The sequence below is a fragment of the Carassius carassius genome, chromosome 33 (assembly GCF_963082965.1).
Source record: "Carassius carassius chromosome 33, fCarCar2.1, whole genome shotgun sequence".
NCBI lineage: Eukaryota > Metazoa > Chordata > Actinopteri > Cypriniformes > Cyprinidae > Carassius > Carassius carassius.
In genome coordinates, this window is record NC_081787.1 from 23,571,842 (window position 1) to 23,592,332 (window position 20,491).

The window sequence follows — 20,491 nt, forward strand, 5'->3', positions numbered from 1 at the left end:
TAGAGAGCGGCTTTCCCTTTTGCGCTCGTCGGCTGTGGACGAGAAAGAGCCGCTGGTGGACGATGTTATTTCTTTAACACTGTCTGATTACCCAGGAAGAGCAGGAGATAAGAAGACAAAGAAGCTGAGGCTGAACCTTCTCAATCCTCCTGCCCTGTGTATGACAAGCTGATGGAAGTTATGGATCGTACCACGGCAAGGCTGGACTTGCCATGGAAGTGGGCTAAGAAGGTGACGCCGCGAGGTCATCTCGATGAGAGTTAACTTTCTGACCATAGCCCTCCAGCTCAGGTGAGCCTTCCATTTCTTCCTGATATCCATACACAGATCGAGAAGGGATGGAGGAGGCCATTTTCCTCAGGCATCCATCGATTCCAACATACCAGTTACACCAATATTGAAGCGATGTGTGAAAACAGCTATGAGAGCTACAGTAGGTGGACAACCTAATTGGGCATTACCGCCACGTGTACCGGGCGGTAACTGTAATTCAGTCACGTGTTAAAATCATTTGCGAAACTACCGCCAGGTGGCGCAAAGGAACGGATTGCGAAATGAATGTAATTGTAAAATGAGATAAAAGAAGGAAGTAAAACAACAATAACATTATGATATAACTTAAAAAAACATAAAAAATGTAAAATGTGTTAATTTCAAAATGTAGGATAGTCTTAGACTACAGTCTACTAAACAAAAATTAAAAGAAGACCTTTACACAAAGGATCATATGAATACTATTTTCATTAAACAGTAAATAAATATAGGGCCTATGTATATATATATATATATATATATATATATATATATATATATATATATATATATATATATAAGCTAAATGTTTTCATTTAATTTTCATTTTGGTTCATTCTTGGTTTAAAAAAATCGATCCGTATGCAGAGCGAAATGGGAAAGGTCAAGCATTTAGCAATAATTGGTATTAACTCTGTTATTATTCTTGATTTTTCAAACTACCAACACTTTGCATTTTTGAATTATGGCTTATGTGTGACCAAAAATTAAGTATTATTTGTTTCAGCTGTTTGATCGCGCTGGTGCCTCGCGCACATATTCACTGGAAACAGCAGTCGTTCACCAGACATTCAGCGTTAGCACTTTGACATATTGTTAATTATGATTTGTTTCCATCTATACTGAAACACGTGTGAACTACACAGCCTATTTACCTCATGCATAATAGTTAAGCTTTAAATGGGCAACATCACGAATATGGAAATGTTTGGATTTCTCCCGAATGAGAAAGCCCAACCTTACTGTCACGATCGCATAAAGGACAGGAAGCAAGTTGCAAGTAAACAATCCTTTATTTGAGAAGTATGGTCATGCTGGGTTGATGGTGGGTGACGCAGGGACCTTGATGGCAGCACAGACTGGTGAGAAGATGATTGAGTGCGCAGGTGGGTGATGATGAGGGATCCGTGAGATGAATGGTAATCCACAACGACCGAACAGGAACAAGACACAAGGAGTAGCTGAGCAGATGGGACACAGACAAGAATCACGGAGGACCTCAAACAACGATCTAACTAATGACTAATGATCTTGGTGACAGTGAACGGACCAATAAATTTGGGAGCAAGCTTATTAGAGACGGAACGGAGAGGAATGTTTTTGGTAGAAAGCCACACTTTTTGACCCACGGTGTATACTGGAAGCCTAGACCGGTGGCAGTCGGCTTTAGCCTTGGTGCGCGCCCCCACAAAATTTGGACACAAATTGGAATCCCCTGTCGGAAACCACGTCTGTCGGGAGGCCATGTAAACGAAAGACGTGATCTACGACGGTCAATGCTGTCTCCTTGGCTGAGGGTAATTTGGGCAAGGGAATAAAGTGGGCCGCCTTCGAGAACCGGTCCACCACGGTCAAAACTACCGTGTTGCCCTGGGAAGGCAGGAGGGCGGTAATAAAATCTAGTGCGATATGGGACCAGGGTCTCGAAGGGACCGGCAGCGGTTGAAGTAACCCACCAGGGGGTCGATTGGTAGTCTTACCAGTGGCACAAACCGAGCAAGCCAAAACAAACTGTGAATGTCGCGAGCCATAAGTGGCCACCAGAATCGTTGTTTGACCAAAAATTTAGTACGGTTAACTCCTGGATGACAAGCCACATTAGAACAATGCCCCCACTGAATGACGTTGGACCGTAATCCCTCCGGCACAAATAATCGATTCGGTGGGCACCCGGGCGGAGGCGTTACCCCTTCTAAGGCCGTCTTGACCTTCGATTCGACCTCCCATGTGAGTGTGGAGACCACTAATGTCTCAGGTAAAATACACTCGGGAGTAGACGGGCGTTCTGAACGGTCAAAATTGCGTGACAAAGAATCGGGTTTGATGTTCTTGGAACCCGGGCTGAACGAGAGAGTAAAATCAAAACGTCCGAAAAAAAGTGAAGAAGAGGAAAAAATCAATATGTCGTCCAGGTAGACATATATGAATTTATCGATCATATCTCGCAGCACGTCGTTGACGAATGCCTGGAAGACTGCTGGGGAGTTGGACAGCCCGAAGGGCATGACCAAGTATTCAAAGTGCCCCCTGGGGGTGTTAAAAGCGGACTTCCATTCATCCCCCTCCCTAATGCGGACCAAATGATAAGCATTATGTAAGTCCAATTTCGTGAAGATCGACGCTCCCTGCAACCTCTCGAAGGATGAAGACATCAACGGCAAAGGGTATGTATTCTTTATCGTGATGTTGTTCAGTCCCCGGTAATCAATACAAGGTCGCAGCGACCCGTCTTTCTTCCCCACAAAAAAGATCCCTGCCCCTGCTGGAGAAGAGGAAGGGCGGATGAACCCCGAAGCTAGAGAATCAGAAATATATTTCTCCATAGCCTCCCTTTCTGGGACAGAAAGTGAATATAATTTGCCTTTAGGCGGAGACTTACCTGACAGTAAATCTATGGCACAGTCATAGGGATGATGCGGAGGGAGAGAAGCAGCACGAGACTTACTGAACACTTCCTTCAGGTGGAGGTACTCCGCGGGCACGTTAGACAAATCCACTGCTTCCTCCTGAAACATAGACATAGAAACAGACGGACAAGCAGACACTAGACAAGACTCATGACATGTGTTACTCCAGGCCAGGATGGAATGCAGTTGCCAGTCTACTTTGGGTTTGTGACGGAGGAGCCAGGGGTGACCAAGAACTATGGGTGCAAGGGGAGAGTCTAGTATGTAGAATGAGATGATTTCTGAGTGGTTGCCTGATGTGATGAGGGTAATGTTTTCAGTGATGAGTGAGATGACCGGAAGTCTTTGTCCATTGAGGGCGTGAACCGTGATCTGGTGAGTGAGGGGTCTGAGGGGAATTTGAAGTTTGCATGCAAGTGCATAGTCCATGAAATTACCTTCAGCCCCGGAGTCCAGAAGTGCTTGACAGTCGTGAAATCGTTCTGACAATCTTAGTCTTACTGGGAGGAGCGTAGATGATCATGAGGTCTTCTCGGCGGAGATCCCACCCGATAGTAGCCTCATACTTACTACCGGGCTTGGCCTTTTACCGGACAGATGTAGGCGTGATGACCGGTCCCACCGCAGTAGAGGCACAGGCCCAGGGATCTCCCCCTTTCCTTCTCCTCCCGGGAAAGCCGAGCTCACCCTACCTGCATGGGCTCGTGATCGTAGGAGGGGCTGGCCGCGTCCCCGCCGCTGACCTGTGCATCCGTAGGAGCTCTCGGTGTGGGATTGGGTAGGTTACGTCGTTCCACTCATGTCAGTCGTGCATCTACCCTTAGTGCCAGCTCAATGAGTCCATTGAGTGAGGTCGGAAGGTCCAGGGCGTAGATCTCCCTCTGGACGCGGTCAGCCAGCCCATGCAGGAACATGTCCCACTGCGCCTCCTCGTTCCATTGACACTCCACCGCCAGGGTGCGGAACTCGATAGAGAAATCCGATACTGATCCCTCTCCTTGTCGTAATTCGGCTAACCTCCTAGCCGCCTCTCTCCCGGCGACGGCCCGATCGAAAACTCGCTTCATTTCGGCAGCGAGTGTCTGGAACGCGGCGCAGCATGAATCTTGATTCTCCCACACCGCCGTTCCCCATAATGCCGCCCTCCCAGTGAGCAGTGTCAACACAAACGCCACCTTGGCTTGTTCGTTGGAGAAGGTCCTGGGTTAAAGAGAGAAGTGCATAGAGCATCGTGTTAGGAAAGCTCTACAGAAATTAGGCTCACCAGAGTAGGTTGCCGGAACTGGAAGGCTTGGTTCCGGCTGGGAGGGGGTCTCCAATGGTGTGGGAGGAACGGACGGTGTGAGCGGCACAGTGGGGGCTCGCAGAAGCTGTATTTGTTGGGTGAGCTCGGACACCTGCGCCACCAAAGCCTGGACAGCGCAACCAGTGTCGTTAATATTCCATTCCTGGGAGTCCATCCTTCGAGCACTGGCACTGAGGAACTCTTCCAACGCTGAAGATGGGTTACTCGCTGCTTCCATGGGTGGTCAGATCGTTCTGTCGCGATCGCATAAAGGACAGGAAGCAAGTTGCAAGTAAACAGTCCTTTATTTGAGAAGTATGGTCAGGCTGGGTTGATGGTGGGTGACGCAGGGACCTCGATGGCAGCACAGACTGGTGAGAAGGTGATTGAGTGCGCAGGTGGGTGATGGTGAGGGATCCGTGAGATGAATGGTAATCCACAACGACCGAACAGGAACAAGACACAAGGAGTAGCTGAGCAGATGGGACACAGACAAGAATCACGGAGGACCTCAAACAACGATCTGACAAACAAGAGACAAAAGACAGGGCATTAAGTAGAATGGTGGAATGAGCTTCAGTTGCCGCTGATCAAGATGATCAGCGGTAACACCCACATGAAACAATCAACATGACGTAACATGAGATGAGCAGGAAACAGTGGATTCATAAACCGTGACACTTACCTTATGCTTAGCTTTAAATTATTATTATTTTTTTTTTTTAATACTAAGCCTATATTATTATATACTGCAATTATATTTATCCATTAGAATTATATATTTTTAATTCTTGTTTTGTTCTGATAAATTCGTTAAATTTAAAGGATTTGTTGTACAGTGAAGGGAACTAAAAATATCCTGTTGGTACATTATAACATTATTACGCCAGCCGTTATTATTTCTAAATGTAATATAATGCAACTCATACCTGACTTATATTTTTTTCCTCTCACAAACTCTGATTTATTTTTTAGCGTGTTTAAAAAAAAACATGCAGCAAACGAAAATAGGTGATTGATCCGTTAAAATGAAACCTATACACGACTCATATATTTTTTTCCTCTGACAAACTTAATTTATTTTTTAGCGTGTTTAACAAATAAAAAATAAAGAAATCATATAGCAAATGAAAATAGGTGATTAATTGGTTAAAATTTGTTACTCTGGGTTAACAGTAATTATAATTATTTTATACTTCAGAACAGAGCCTGGGCCTAATCTAGGCTATCCAGTTTTTTTTTTTTTTTTTTTTTTTTTCATTGCATCTGAAAATTACTTCGTTCATCAAATTCACTTCACGCGCTCTGGCGCAGATCAGCCTCCCGTGATGCTCAGCTGTGGACGATTTAAAAATGTTTGATATAAAGGTTGATATAAAAATTTTTACTTATAAACTCCTTGAGAATTTAAAGTTAGTTTAATAGTTTTTAAATTCAAGTAAAAGAAAAAAAGGTTTTAATTGCTTAAATTATTTTTTTTATTAATTAATAATATTTTATCATGTTTATTCTTGTAGAAAATACGTGTTTATTCTTTAAGAAAATAAGGGAAAAAATAATGGACGATCCAAATATTTGTTTTGCTTTACCTATTTATGTAGGGCGTTATTTATGTAAATTTTTATGTAAATTACCTATCTAATTTTGGGCTCGTGATCAATAAGTTGTATTCGCCTCAATCTGATTTAGTTAAGTCAAAATGCAGACAGTGAAGCTGCATGACTGAGCGCGAGTCCCGCGCTGTGAGGCGAGAACAGAGGATTCCGCTTTGTCTTAAAGCCTTCCTCAAACACCCATGATCACAAATAACAATGATTTTTTTAAAATAATGATTAATTATTAATTGATGATTTGTTGTTATCATTTTGGTCTTGTGAAAATAATAATATGGGCTGTGAAAAAATAATGAATACAAACAGTAGTGCTGCAGAGTGCAGGCATGTTTCAGCCCAGTAACACATCCTTCCTCAGAGCCAAAAAACAGACCAAATTCTGTTCAGCTGGAGGGGGTTGGGGTTTTGGGGGTAGTTATGTATGACTTGTGGGGGTCAAGATGAAGGTGTGAATTGCTCTTTCATATGGACAGTGTCTTATGAGGCTTTCACTTGCTGAACTGGTTTATATAGGACTGTTGTTTTGGTTATAGACTAAAAAATGGTCTGCCCCCACGTAAGATTTTTCTAGTTCTAGTCGTTCGTTTGTTATATTCAACTAATCAGAGGTTTATATTAAATTTACATTATCAAATCGTAATATATTCCACGCTCAAGCACATGCATTAAGTTTGCAACAAAGCACATGCAAAAGTAGCCTAATACAACACAGTCTCACTCCCTACTCTTCAAATGTCTGACGCATGGTCAAGGGATCTGGCGTCACTTTATTGACACACTGGGTATACCTTTGGCGTCATTTTTCAACGTGCAGTTTACTCCGATAGACTTCTATAGAACTTAAATTTGACGTCTTGGGTCAGCACACCGCAACTCGTTGACTGCCTTGTATGGGTCGAGACTAAATAAATAAAAATAAAAAAGAATAGGCTACAAAAAATTATATGTGACAGGGCAAGTCAAATGGCGCTCCAACTGGTTTTTGAGGTTTAAAAATCCTCGCAATCTGGTATCAAAGTGCTCTCTGTGCAAAGGTTTAGCACGTTCATCAGTGGTGAGTTTAACAACACTCAACTGCAGGTAAAACAGCATTCAGCGGTCAGTTTAACAACACTCAACTGCAGGTAAAACAGCATTCAGCGGTGAGTTAGACCAAAGCAACGGTCAACTGCAGGAAAAACGGCATTAAAAGGTGAGTTTAACAACGCTCCAAGGCGCGTGCAAGTAAGCAGTTGAACCATTTTCTTACAACCCATTCTCACTTATCGCTTATTCATAGTTTATCACTATGAAATCACGTTCAAGAAGTCTCATTCAGCACACATCGCGATACTTGCCATCAGTTTACATGTGCCACAGGTTCGGTGAGTAGACGTAAATACGCTATTTTAATGCCTGTTATAAAATATATTCTGTCTTCTTTATTAATCAGATTAGCGCCGTATGGTTTACTCGCTGTATTATATCAGTCATCCGAAGCTGTCTTTGAGTTTCATTGCGTTTAACTAAATGAACACACCTGCTTACTAGTGTGATTAAACTCTATCTGTCACGTGACGTGGCATAGACTTTCAATATATTCATTTCAGGTTCAAATATGTAAATTTGTAGTAAAATCATGGTAACCACGATACGTACAATAGTAACAAATTAAATTTGAAGTTAAAACCCAGGAACGGGACATTCACCATGTTTTTACCACAGTAATTGTAGTTTTACTATGGTATATTAATAATCAATACAACTAACTATGGTTGTACAACTGTAATGGTCATTTTTTGATGTGCTTTAATATGACAGATGTTACAGTAATCACATTTACTGTACCATGCTTTTGATACCTTTTTATGTAAATCCAAAAAAAGTAAATAAATAAAAGTACATATTTTTCCCCTCTTGCAGTACATTCATATCAGTTTATATTTTAAATATTTTGCTCACAAAACATTATTAAAATTCTGTTTATAATTCTATTTCATTCTACACCCCCCCCCTTTCTTATATATATATATATATATATATATATATATATATATATATATATGTATATATATATATATATATATATATATATATATATGTATGTATGTATATATATATATATATATATATATATATATATATATATATATATATATATGTATGTATATATATATATATATATATATATATATATATATATATATATATATATATATATATATATATATATATATGTATATATATTTTTTTTTTTTTTTAGCTGAAATGATGTTAAGGAAGCAGTCATCCCAGTGGTGTTTGTGGAGAGGTATTCCTTCAGAAATGGAGAAGACAGAAAGCTGCGGAGGCAGACATTTGCAGCAGTAAGTCTGTGTTAGTTTTACCTTTTTATCAAACTGCTGTTATAAATTGCATAGCATTTGTTGTTTCTTAAACTTTTGCACTGTCCAAATACCCACACTTGCCATCTTTGCACTTGACCACTTGATTATTTATTTGACATATTTCCTGTGTTTAGCCCAAGTGTTCGAGTGAGCATGGTGACCAAAAGTGTGTATCGAACTTTTCATGACCTGATGGCAGTGGTTACCAATCCTGGTCCTGGAGAGCCACTGCCTTATGGGACACACTTAAGTGTTTACAGAGATTGATTATTATTTTTATATTTTTTGATTCAACTTTGCATTTTAAAATAAATTCTAAATCTCTTTTCATTAGTCCCTATTACAGAGGACAATTTAATTTTTGGTGCTTCTAATCAAGTGAAAAAAAAGCAGTTGCAAATTATGTACAAAAAAAATATACTTTTCTGTTCACCAAGAAAACGTGCAACACTTGGTTTTACTACCAAATTATTATTATTATTATTATTAATATTTCACATACATTGGAAAGGTTTCGTGACCAGATCAATTACACTACTGATAACAGTCCTTAAATAATTCATATGAATATAGCTTGCTATTATTGACTTGCTTTTAATAATAGATGCATTTAACATTTAATTATACAGCATCTTTACAGAGGCTGCTTTTATGGTCTAAAAAAAAGTTGCATGTAATGAAATAATATTTCCTTCCTTTCTGTCTTTCAGGATTGTTTGCAGATAATGCTGTTCTTCTCCATCGTGCACAAGGACTCACTCTCCCCACCACACACAAAAATGCTCCCTTGATCAGTGTTTAGACTTTGCAGTGGTTTGATGTTTGCAGAAAATGCAACTTTGTTTAAATTCTAAGCTTATAATGAATACATTGTGACCTTCCAGCAACCCATATACTGTATACAGAACCAGTGATTAAAACAATAGTTGAAAATAGTATTTTCGTATTGATAAAGCATTGTGTTCTCTTTTTCCAGCTTCATACAGTAAACTTTACTTCTGGTGCTTTTATCAAAAAAAAACTTCAGTTCTCATCAGGAGTTTTCGTAAAGGACATGTTCATGCACAGCCATCCCCTAGTTACAGTCATGAAGTGAATTATGTTATTGTCAGTTTTATTTCTGCATTTTTATGTAGCAGGTGTTTGTTTTCCTGAACACGTTATCTTTCTTCCATTGTTCGGACAATCAGTGTTTATTTGATGCTGTGCTGATGGAGTTTTATAGATGATATTGCACACTTGACATGCATGCCTTCATGGTTTTTATTTTCTTAGTTTGAAACAGTGTGTTGTATCACTTTTTGGTCAATTACTCCAGTGTTCTCTGAAAGACTATCAGTATTTACTCGTTTTTTTCTTGTTTTTTTATTAAAAGTATTTGCAAAGTATTTTTATTCTTCATAGTGGCAAAAACAAGCTTGTTGTCAGAGGATGCAGTGCAGTTATATGGGCACTTTGTCTTTGAATTAATGTTTTCTTTCTGTTTTTATTGCTAGAGTTCAAATGGTAGAGAATGGCAAATCACAGAGACACAAAAGTGAATAATTTTTATAACTTTAAAACACAACGTAACATACAATGTAAATGTTAGAAGCTCATCATTTGATTAGAAAATGCACTTGTCTTTGAAAAAAAATATTATATTTAATGAGAGGAATCGGTTAGATAGAACTGCAAATGCTGGCCATGTGCTCATCATTATTGCCCAATTTTTGTCAAGCTGAACAACAATAATTAGAGCATTTGCATTATTGTTGGAGGAAGGTGTAGATGTTAATAAAACACAATCTAATAGGTAGCAAATGTTATTGATTGTTAACCAATCTATCCCTTCAGCCGAAAAAATGAAAGACATCGGTCATAAATGGATAAGGAAGCGTGACGCCGCTGCTCAGCTTATTGGCTGTCAATTTCCCTTGTCACTGCAGGACAGTCTGTGGTTGGACTATCTTTTAACCCATATTAAACAGCGCATCATGTTACAAAAGTACGTTTTGCTGCTATTATCACATTAGTAATAGATTAAGTCAACAATTAAGGGTTGCTATGTTGAGAAAAATTACCTCTTTAGCGAGAGCCTAACCCTAACCCTAAGCATAACTTCAATGAACTACAAAAAACAGCGCCTAGTTTTCCCTTTCCATAGAGAGAACGATGGAGGCTTGTGGGTAATGTAGTTTAAAACTTTTTATTGGGAAAATGAAATAAATAATATATTTAATGGAAAACTGGTAAACCTCTATGATATAATTGAAAGACAGAGTGAAATTTGGTATTTTAGAGTCAGCAATATTTAAAATGCCTTTATGACACATTTCCATTTATTTCTGAAAACTGTGCCCGACATTATTTTATCAGCATAGCATAAGTAATAATCCTTCCGGTTTTCTCTTTGATTCGATAATTTGACTCTGATTTACAGCCATTTGAAATGTACAGTTTTAGGCTCTTCCGGGGGCGTGCTACTGGGCCCCTGGGGGTAGAAGGGCAGTAAAACCTACATGTATGTATTCTCCTCATCGTGGACAACAAACTGAGGTGAGTCACATTTATATCTGACAGTTTTCACAGTCCACACTTTTCTATTCTTACATCATGGCTAGGATAGCTTTTGACAGGACATTGTGAGGCCATCTGATGAAACATGGACAAATTTGAAAGAAATTATTTAATAATAAAAATAATAGATTATTTATTTTATTAAATCTTTCATTAATCTTTCTCCAAAGTTCCTGACTTCTCTCACAAATATGTTTTAGTCTGTGCAGTGTAAGGCCTGGCTTCAAACCAATCAACTATCAATCCACAATTTATAACAAAACATTTATGAAACAATGAAATAATGTAGACCACTTTTATAAAACTTGTATTCTTTTATTTAAGACAAACAAGTGGTGTGTTTTTTTATTTTTTAACTTAGGTTTAAACATGTTCCAGTCACACTTTGCCAACATGCTATAATTGCAATAGCTGTATCAAAAAACAAAAAAACAAAAAAAAAACATAATTTAAAGAATAATTACGTCTGACATGAACAGTTCTGTGAGAGATCATCATAAAGTGCTGTATAACACAGCATTGCTTCAACACAAACATACCAAAGGACTTCTGTTCGTTTCGTTTGAGCACAAGATGGCCGTCTTCATTCCTCATCCTGAGCAAATAATTTCCTTGGTCGTCCTTCTCTTCTGTGAAACAAGATAATCTCTATTTACTCTGTGTCAAGGGCGTAGATTACGCGGGGGACGTGTCCCCCCCACTTTTATCATCACGGAATTTCGTCCCCCGCACTTTTTCGGACAAGTGTGTTCGTATAGAAGTTTCAAGAGCTGGTGTAAATAAATATAGATTTAAACTCAAAGAGACAGGATAGTCTGCGCATGACCTGATGTTTATTTCGGACCGAGAAGGTGAATTGAACTTCACGGAATTTGTATAGTCTATGCAAGGAGCGCTAAACTCTCCTGCAGTGTGTGTTTCATTCATACTCGAAACCGGAGGGCGCTCTTGTGCAGAAAGTCCTACCAGGAAACTCCTAATATGGACAACAGCATCCAGCTATCGTTGTATGAAAACAGTTTTTTTCGTTTTTTTTTTTTTTCAAGTCCAAAAAAATAATAATTTCCAGCAAGTGATAAAGTATATGAACTATGCAGTGCTAACTGACATAGCATTTATTACAGTATAGAAACTATTCTGCCTTATTATGTGATAAACAGTGTTTGTAGTATTACTAGTATATAAACAAATCGTTATTATTTGTAATTGTCAAGCAGTTATAGATTTCTAAGCCAATTAAAAGCTAGCAATTAGAGAAAAAATTAAGTTGCCTATAGTTTCCACTACCAGTCAACAGTTTTTGAACAGTAAGATTGTTAATGTTTTTTCAAGAAATCTCTTCTCTTCACCAAGCCTGCATTTATTTGATACAAGTACTGCAAATCAGTGAATTTTTGAAATATTTTTACTAGCCTGTTTAATATAGCTGTTTTCTATTTGAATATATTTCAAAATGTAATTTATTGAGATTTCAAAACTGAATTATATTGCATCATTACTCCACTCACACGATGTTAATTCTGATATACTGATTTGCTGCAAAAAACAACAAAAAAAAAAAAAACACTCTTATTATGATAATGTTGAAAACAGCTGAGTATATTTTTTTCAGGTTTCTTTGATAAATAGAAAGTTCAGAAGAACAGCATTTATCTGAAATATAAATCTCTTGTAAAATGATGTATTTATGTCACAGTGTCTGGGTTGTGTTCCCTGGGTATCCACTAGGTGTCCTCAGTTCCCACGGTGTCTATCATATTATCACTTCCTGTTCCCTTATTTGGTCACCTTCCTCCTTGTTCTAGTTAATTGATTGTTCCCCACCTGTCTCCTGTTTCCCCATTATCCTTCTGTGTATTTATACCCGGTCTGTCTCAGTCTTTGTCACGGAGTCCTTGTCGTATGTATGATACCTCCCAGAGTCTGCTCTTCCCGTGTGTTCTTGCTTTGTTTTATGTTTTTGGATTTTCTGGTTTTGACCCTGCCTGGACTGTTTATGCTTTTTGGATTGCCCTCAATAAACCTTTTTTACCTGCATTTGGATCTCTTCCGTGTTCCTTGTATCACCGTACGTGACAGAAGGACTCCGTCACGCAGAGATCCAGCGTTATGTCGGTTGACGCTTCTTCCCCAGCCACCGAGCGGGAGAGAGGCGATCGCTTTGAGGGAACCCGCCTGGTCGTGTTTCGCGGGACCAGGTGAGGTCGCCGAGGAGGAGGTGGGCGAGAGGAAGCTCAGCATTGCTCTCCACCATGGCCCCCCTTCGACTCGGGGCTCACGTGGGAGGGACCAGAGCCGCCGTCTCACCAGGGCAGAAGAGGAAAGTCAGCGACACTGCCCTTAATGGCCGCCAACCCAGTGACGCTGCGGTGCATAGCCACCAACCCCTCACCACGAAGCAAGATGGACGTCAGCTTCACCCCACAGTGCAAGATGGCTGCCAGCTCAGCACCAACGCCCAAGATGGCCACTGACACCTTCCTCGATTACTTCGAGAAGCTATCCAAGATCCTAGAAATTCCCAAGACGGTTCACGTCATGGCTGCTGAGCCAGCGCCTCAGCACAAGATGGCTGCCAACCCAGCGCCACAGCACAAGATGGCCGCCAGCCCAGTGCCACAGCACAGAATGGCCGCCAGCCCAGTGCCACCGCACAAGATGGCCACCAGCTCAGAGCCACAGCACAAGATGGCCGCCAGCCCAGCGCCACAGCACAAGATGGCCGACTCAACGCCTGAGTCTCCAGACAAGGTGCCACCGACTCGCCATCATAGAGGGCGGAGGAGGAGGAGACAGGCGTCTACCATTCCTCAAAGCCCGGAGGACGTTCCCGAGCAGCCCGCTGTCGTCCCCCCCAGGGCGGTCTGCTCCGCCCTGGGGGGCGCTTGCCCTGACTATACGGTTGTGGTGGTCTTCCGCTCCGCCCTGGAGGACTCTGGCGTCGACCACAAGGATGTGGTGGTCTTCTGCTCCGCCCTGGGGGGCTTCTTGTTGTTGTTTTTGCCTTTTGTTTTTGTGTTCACTTCTGTCCCTGTTCCTTTCTGTTAGTCTGGCCCTCCGTCCCTCCCCCTGAACCTCCTCCCTCCTGGTCTTCCTGTTTTGTGTTACATTCTGGTGCCTGTTCCCCATGTTTTTCTTTTCTGGCCCTCCGTCCCTCCCCCTGAGCCTCCACCTGTCCGCCTCCCTCCTGGTCTCTGTTTTGTCTATCGTGGAGCGTCTGGAAGCCGCTCCGTAGAGGGGAGGGGGGGGGGGGTTCTGTCACAGTGTCTGGGTTGTGTTCCCTGGGTATCCACTAGGTGTCCTCAGTTCCCACGGTGTCTATCATATTATCACTTCCTGTTCCCTTATTTGGTCACCTTCCTCCTTGTTCTAGTTAATTGATTGTTCCCCACCTGTCTCCTGTTTCCCCATTATCCTTCTTTGTATTTATACCCTGTCTGTCTTGGTCTTTGTCACGGAGTCCTTGTCGTATGTATGATACCTCCCAGAGTCTGCTCATCCCGTGTGTTCTTGTTTTGTTTTATGTTTTTGGATTTTCTGGTTTTGACCCTGCCTGGACTGTTTATGCTTTTTGGATTGCCCTCAATAAACCTTTTTTACCTGCATTTGGATCTCTTCCGTGTTCCTTGTATCACCGTACGTGACATTAATCATCACTTTTGATCAACTTAAAGAATCCTTGCTAAATAAAAGTATTAATTTCTATAGTTTATTTAACCAAAAAATAATAATAATCATTTAATTTATAATTTATGTCCCCCTCACTTCTGAAAAGATGGCTACGCCCCTGCTCTGTGTGCAATTAACATTGTTCATTAAACAAATAATTAAGTTAATTTAAAATAAGATTCAGACCAGAGAATTTGATGAGTAAATGTTGATTCAAAAATATTCTAAACAAATGTTCTTGGGAAGAGCTGATCATGGCAAGATTCACTGAGACTCAGTAATAGCTCTTTTAGTTTTTAGGAAGCTGTGTGAGGATTGGCTCACAAAAAACTTCTGAAAAAGAAGAACTGCATTATCTGCAAAGAATCCTGTAAGACAGAAAGAAAGGAAATATTATTACATTACACGTAACTTATACATTACTGTGTGTATGTGTGTGTGTAATTATTCAGCCTCTGTAAAGATGCTGTATAATTAAATGTTAAATGCATCTATTAATAAAAGCAAGTCATTAATAACAAGCTATATTTATATGAATTATTTTAAAAATGATTACAAGCTAACAGGACTGTTATCAGTAGTGTGCAAGTCTTAATAATGCCAAGGCACAGTGCCTTTAATGCTCCGATGCAAAGTAAACCACAATTTCTTTTGAATAATATAACGCATAATAAATATAATATAAATAATACTGCACACCTTTTAAATGTGTCAAATCTAAAATATGGTTTAATACCACATAGCTTAGAAAATATAAGCACAGACTCAGGCACAGGCTTGACATTTATCCTGCTTGAATTCGTTCTAAGAAATGCACATAACTTCATAAATACCAAACTTTCATCTGTGAATATTAAATATTAAATATATTAAATATTTAAATTATAGTGTTTTTCTTTTATTTTCCGTGACTGAAGCAGTCAAATGTAACACATCAGCAAGGCAAAACTGACGTCTATTTGCGAAAAAGTGCTTTGATGCGCTTGTTTGACACTTGTGGTTGAAGTGCACTTTACAAACGCCGCGGCGGTGGTACACACGGCGGTAAAAAGGGCCTTTTGAATGTCTACTTACTATATGATTTCTCTACGGGTGAGACGTCCTCTCTTAATACTCCCTCCCTGCTATCTAAGCCTCTTCAGGATACATCTCACTTAAATGGCAGGACATACGCAGCAGCAGGTCAAGCTGTGGTTTCATTGCACACGATGGCAGTGCTCCATGTATATCAGGCTGATCTGCTGAAAGATCTGGATAAAGGCGAGGGCCTTTCTCCTGATAAGGTAGCTGAGTTGCGCCACACCACAGATCTCGCTCTCTGTGCTACTAAGCGGGCTGCCTCCGCCATGGGTAGGTCTATGGCTGACATGGTAGTAATGGAGAGATATATGTGGGTGAACCTGACAGATATCTGGAAAAAAGAAAAGGGTTTTCTTCTTAATGCTCCGATTTTGCCTTCCGAACTTTTCGGTACCTTCGCGCTCAGCAGTCTTCAATTCCTTCATTCCAAGAAGGTCCAGGTTTGAGCCTGAACAACATTGGGGTCCCAGTCCGTCTTGGTCTGAGGACAAGAGATGGGCACAGAAGCCTAGTGTTGCGGGTAGGGGAAGGAGGAACCATGGGTCAAAGGAAGGTAGGCAAGACCTAAGGTATGTGATCCAGACAAGGTGTCAGTTCTTTCGTCCAGATCAGAGTAATACTTGAGTATCTACTCATTCCCTATGGGGGTTTTATATCTCCCCTTCTCTTCCCCTTCCTAATTACCCTATAACCACCAGCTCTCCACCTGACTGAGGTTAGGTGGGAACTTCCTGCATTGCAGTCTCTTATTCTGGACTGATGATGTTTTAATTGGTTCTGTGGCTTCATACTGAACACTTTACTGATGGTCTGGAATAAAGGCTTCTTTGAAGTCGCATCTTGAGAAAAGACGGGGCTCCAGCGCAGGAACCAGGGTATGGTATATATATATATATATATATATATATATATATATATATATATATATATATATATATATATATATATATCTATATATATATCTATATATCTATATATATCTATATATATATATATATATATATATATATATATATATATGTGTGTGTGTGTGCTGGTGGTTTTGTGTGTAAAATCCTTCTGTGAGATTTCTTTGCAAAGTTCTTCCGGGATCTGTGGGTTTCTTTCCCATCTAAGGTAGGCCCTCTGTGAGCATGCCCACCTCTTGGCTGGATTCAGAAACCGGGTGCTCGACTTACAGAGTTTTTTCATTCACCAATATTATGTCCAACCAGTATGATAGCCCTGGTTCTGGCTTCATGCCTCCTGGATCATGTGGCCAGGTCATAGGCTTCTGTGGGAGCCTTCTTGATCATCAGGCCCTGGGCACGACACGGCACGGCAAAGATTTTCCTGGATGTCCATCTAGGTCACCCTGAGGGGGCTTCCTGGTCACCCAGATATCTCCTCTTGCTGAGACATTGAGCGGGAAGTATAGGAGGCATTTATGAGAATATTTTTGTGTAATGCTGTCTTGGGCTGTGCTCCCCTCACCTTAGAGGGTTGAATTTGGGCTTACTTTTCCCATTCTGTTCAATAATTCTGGCGATGCTTGAGAAGCTTTACCTACATATGCTAGGCTCTTTTTTTTAAATCCACATGGTGGTAAGTGTGCATGTTGAACACCTTGCACACTTTCTAAAATCCTGTATGGTAAGGGTTGCACGTTTAGCTTCGTTCCTTTTCTCTGAGTTGGTTAGACCCCGGTACCTTGGATTCCACTCAACCAGTGTCTCTCTATTTACACACTTTGAAGCATCGCTCCCCTCTGCATTGAGGGTTATTGTGAGTTCTCTCCTCTTCTGAGGAGTTGGATTCCTCGCTCCATGGGTTTCTCTTGGTAGTTTAGCAGTGCTCCCCTTTAGCAAAAAAGGGTTACCTATGAATGGGCTACTCCTTTCTGAATTCGGGATTCTCCTTGAAACATGCTGTAGGTTGAGCCCCCACTCTCGTAGAGAACTGGGTGTCTAGTCCCCTCAGCTAATTAAATTACTGCTAGCTGTTCCAGCCTTGGAACATGTGGTAGGTCGAGCTCCACTCTCATTTGAGAGCTGAGTGTTTGCCACTCCCCTCAGGTAGATATTTACTGCTAGCCACTCCAGCATTATACCATAGATCGAGTGTGCATGTGAAGCCTTTGCAAACTTTCTGGTAAGTTTGCACATTAGTACTCTTCATTCTTTTCTAAAATTCCACAATGTTAAGGGCTTTGCGCGGCTGCTTCGTGCCCTTTCTTGAGCTGGTAAAAGCCCCGTACATCTTGGGCGCCACTCCACCTTTGTATCCTCAGGATACCTATTTAACCCAGGTGTTGTTATTAGGGATCTGTTGAGACCGTTCCTTCAGCAAGCTTATGCGAAAACAGGCAGTAGCCCCTGTGTGACAGGCCAAGACTTAGTATGAGGCTCTTGGTCGTATCCCTTTAAAGGAATCTATTCTTGATTCCAAGCCTTGAACTCTACCCCGGGTCCAGGAGTCTGGGTATGTAGCCTAGGCCTTTGGCCATAAGTGATAATATCACGGACAGCCGTATAAGGTCCCAGGGGCAACTCCCATCGAAATGGTCAAGTTGGTACTTAGTGCTCACCATGGTTCTAGCCTGCACTCCCCTCAGTATGGTGGCATGGGTATACCATTCCCCTTAGCGACCCCTAGATGACGCAGTTTGAAGTTCCTTAAAAGGGAACTTCTCAGGTTACTTATATAACCATGATTCCCTGAGTATGGAATGAGACACTGCGTCCTCTAGGTTTGTTGCCATGCTACGGACACAAACTTGAGATGAAGAAGTGAATAACGTGTTCTCCCAGCGCCTATTTATACTATAGCCACACTGGTAGTGACGTCATGGGCTGTCCCCGGCCAACATGTTGTTGGTGTTTTTTTCAATGTATCCTTTGTGGGTCACGATGAGGCGTTCCCCATAGCGACCCCTAGAGGATGTAGTGTCTAGTTCCCTACTCAGGGAACCATGGTTACATAAGTAACCTGAGATGATTTCACTGAAAAGAGTATATCCATCACATTTTCATATGTATATATTCAAACTTATTGCATTGTGTGTATGTATCTATCTATGCAAAACATTTATAAAATGTATTAGTCAATATGTTATGTCAGTGTCCATGTAACAGCATTTATGCATGAGGAGTTTCAGAGGATGTGATCATTATGAACTGCAATGCAGCAATTCTTTCTCACACATTGACACAAGCACACACATTCATACTTAGTCACTCACTGCACAATGAACTCTATTTCTCTTACTATGCTTAGCACTTGTCACTATGAGGGATTGCTAGGGGTTTTGGCAAAGCTCTTGATTATGCATGAACTGCATGACTAAAATAGACACTGATAGACCTTGCTATTTTGGGGGGTATTATGATACTAATCGTATTTTATATTTATTTTTTGTTGACAATTTCATAGCTTACACATCTTTACACACTATATGAAAACACAGGTGATATGCATTTTTATTCTCCTTTCTTCACTTAGAGACTATAAACAAGTCATGGACATTAGGTGAAAATTTTCTATAAAGCTTACTTGTCAACTATGGAAGCTTGTTTCCTCCACAATTGAGAAGATATGATTCTGTAAGTCATAATAATGAGAAACTTTCTCATAATTATGACTTAGTATCTCGTTATATTGAGAAACTCTCTCGTAATATTGACTTAGTTTCTCATAATAATGACTTAATTTCTTGTAATGAGAAACTTTCTCATAATAATAATAAACTTTCTCGTAATAATGAGAAACTTTCTCGAAATAATGACTTAATCCACACACAAAGAAAAAAAAATCTTAATTTTCATCTCATTTCAAGAGCACCAAGCATCTTTATTCATTACCACTGCAACCTCTTGGTCTTCAGCATCCCACTTCTTGCAGGACAAACTCTTAACGTGAAAAATGGTTAATGCGGCTTGAATTACAAAGACAGATTAAACCAAATTCAGTACAGAAATGAATGAACATGCATATTGTATATACAGGTATTCAAGTGTACACAAAATATAAATGCAACACAAAATATCAATGCTTATGTATTTTCTATAATGGTTTTCCATAGGACAATGCTTAACGTGCAACTTTATGGTCTGAAGACATGAGCTATCATGCTGGCAGAGTAACTTATTGGTAAGTGCTACAAATTAATAAAAGCCTACATGCAGATAATTTATCTGAAATCGTTATTTAATGACAGATTATAGCATTATACACTTTAGGTAAATTTAGCTCAAAGGGAATCATTTAAGGTTTTAAAGGGAATTTGGACAGAATCACTGTTTTACGGCTGATCACTGAGAGAGCCAGGGATTCATTGAGAGAGCCGTATAACATCTACTCTGCAATTTATATTAATGTCCAAAGTATAGAGAAAACACTATTAATTAGCACAGTAACAAGATCGGCAGTTTAACTTGTAAGCACGAAACACAAGATACTGCTCTTTTCTGTCAGGCGTGAAGAGAGAGGACTCAAACGCAGAGGATAAGTGAAACAGTATATTTGGTACAACCGTAAATCCAAAAATAATCCAATGTGTGAAGACACACACACAAACAAAACCCCAAGTGTAACAACAACAGAGCTGCCCGTACAGTCACCTGCGGACACAGGCTGTGGATACCACCACTGGTGCAATGCCCAACGGGATGTGGAAAAACGAGACAGAGGATCTCGGGCAAGCGGCCAACGTAAGACTCCTCGTCTAGACATCCTGAGCAACACAGTGGAAAACAGGTAAGGAAACAGACACACAGTACTGTCACAAAGTCAACACGAAATCTACTGACAACAAGGGACAGACATAGCAGGGAATATAAGGGAAAATGGGAACAAGCGACAGGTGAGGGCAATCAGCTCGTGATCTGTACACACCAGCACCGATGTATCAGCGCTGATTGCCCAGGTCACGAGCTGCAGACAATGACAGGACACAGACATCAGGGAAGCCGATGAAGCACCCTGAACCGTGACATTTTCAAT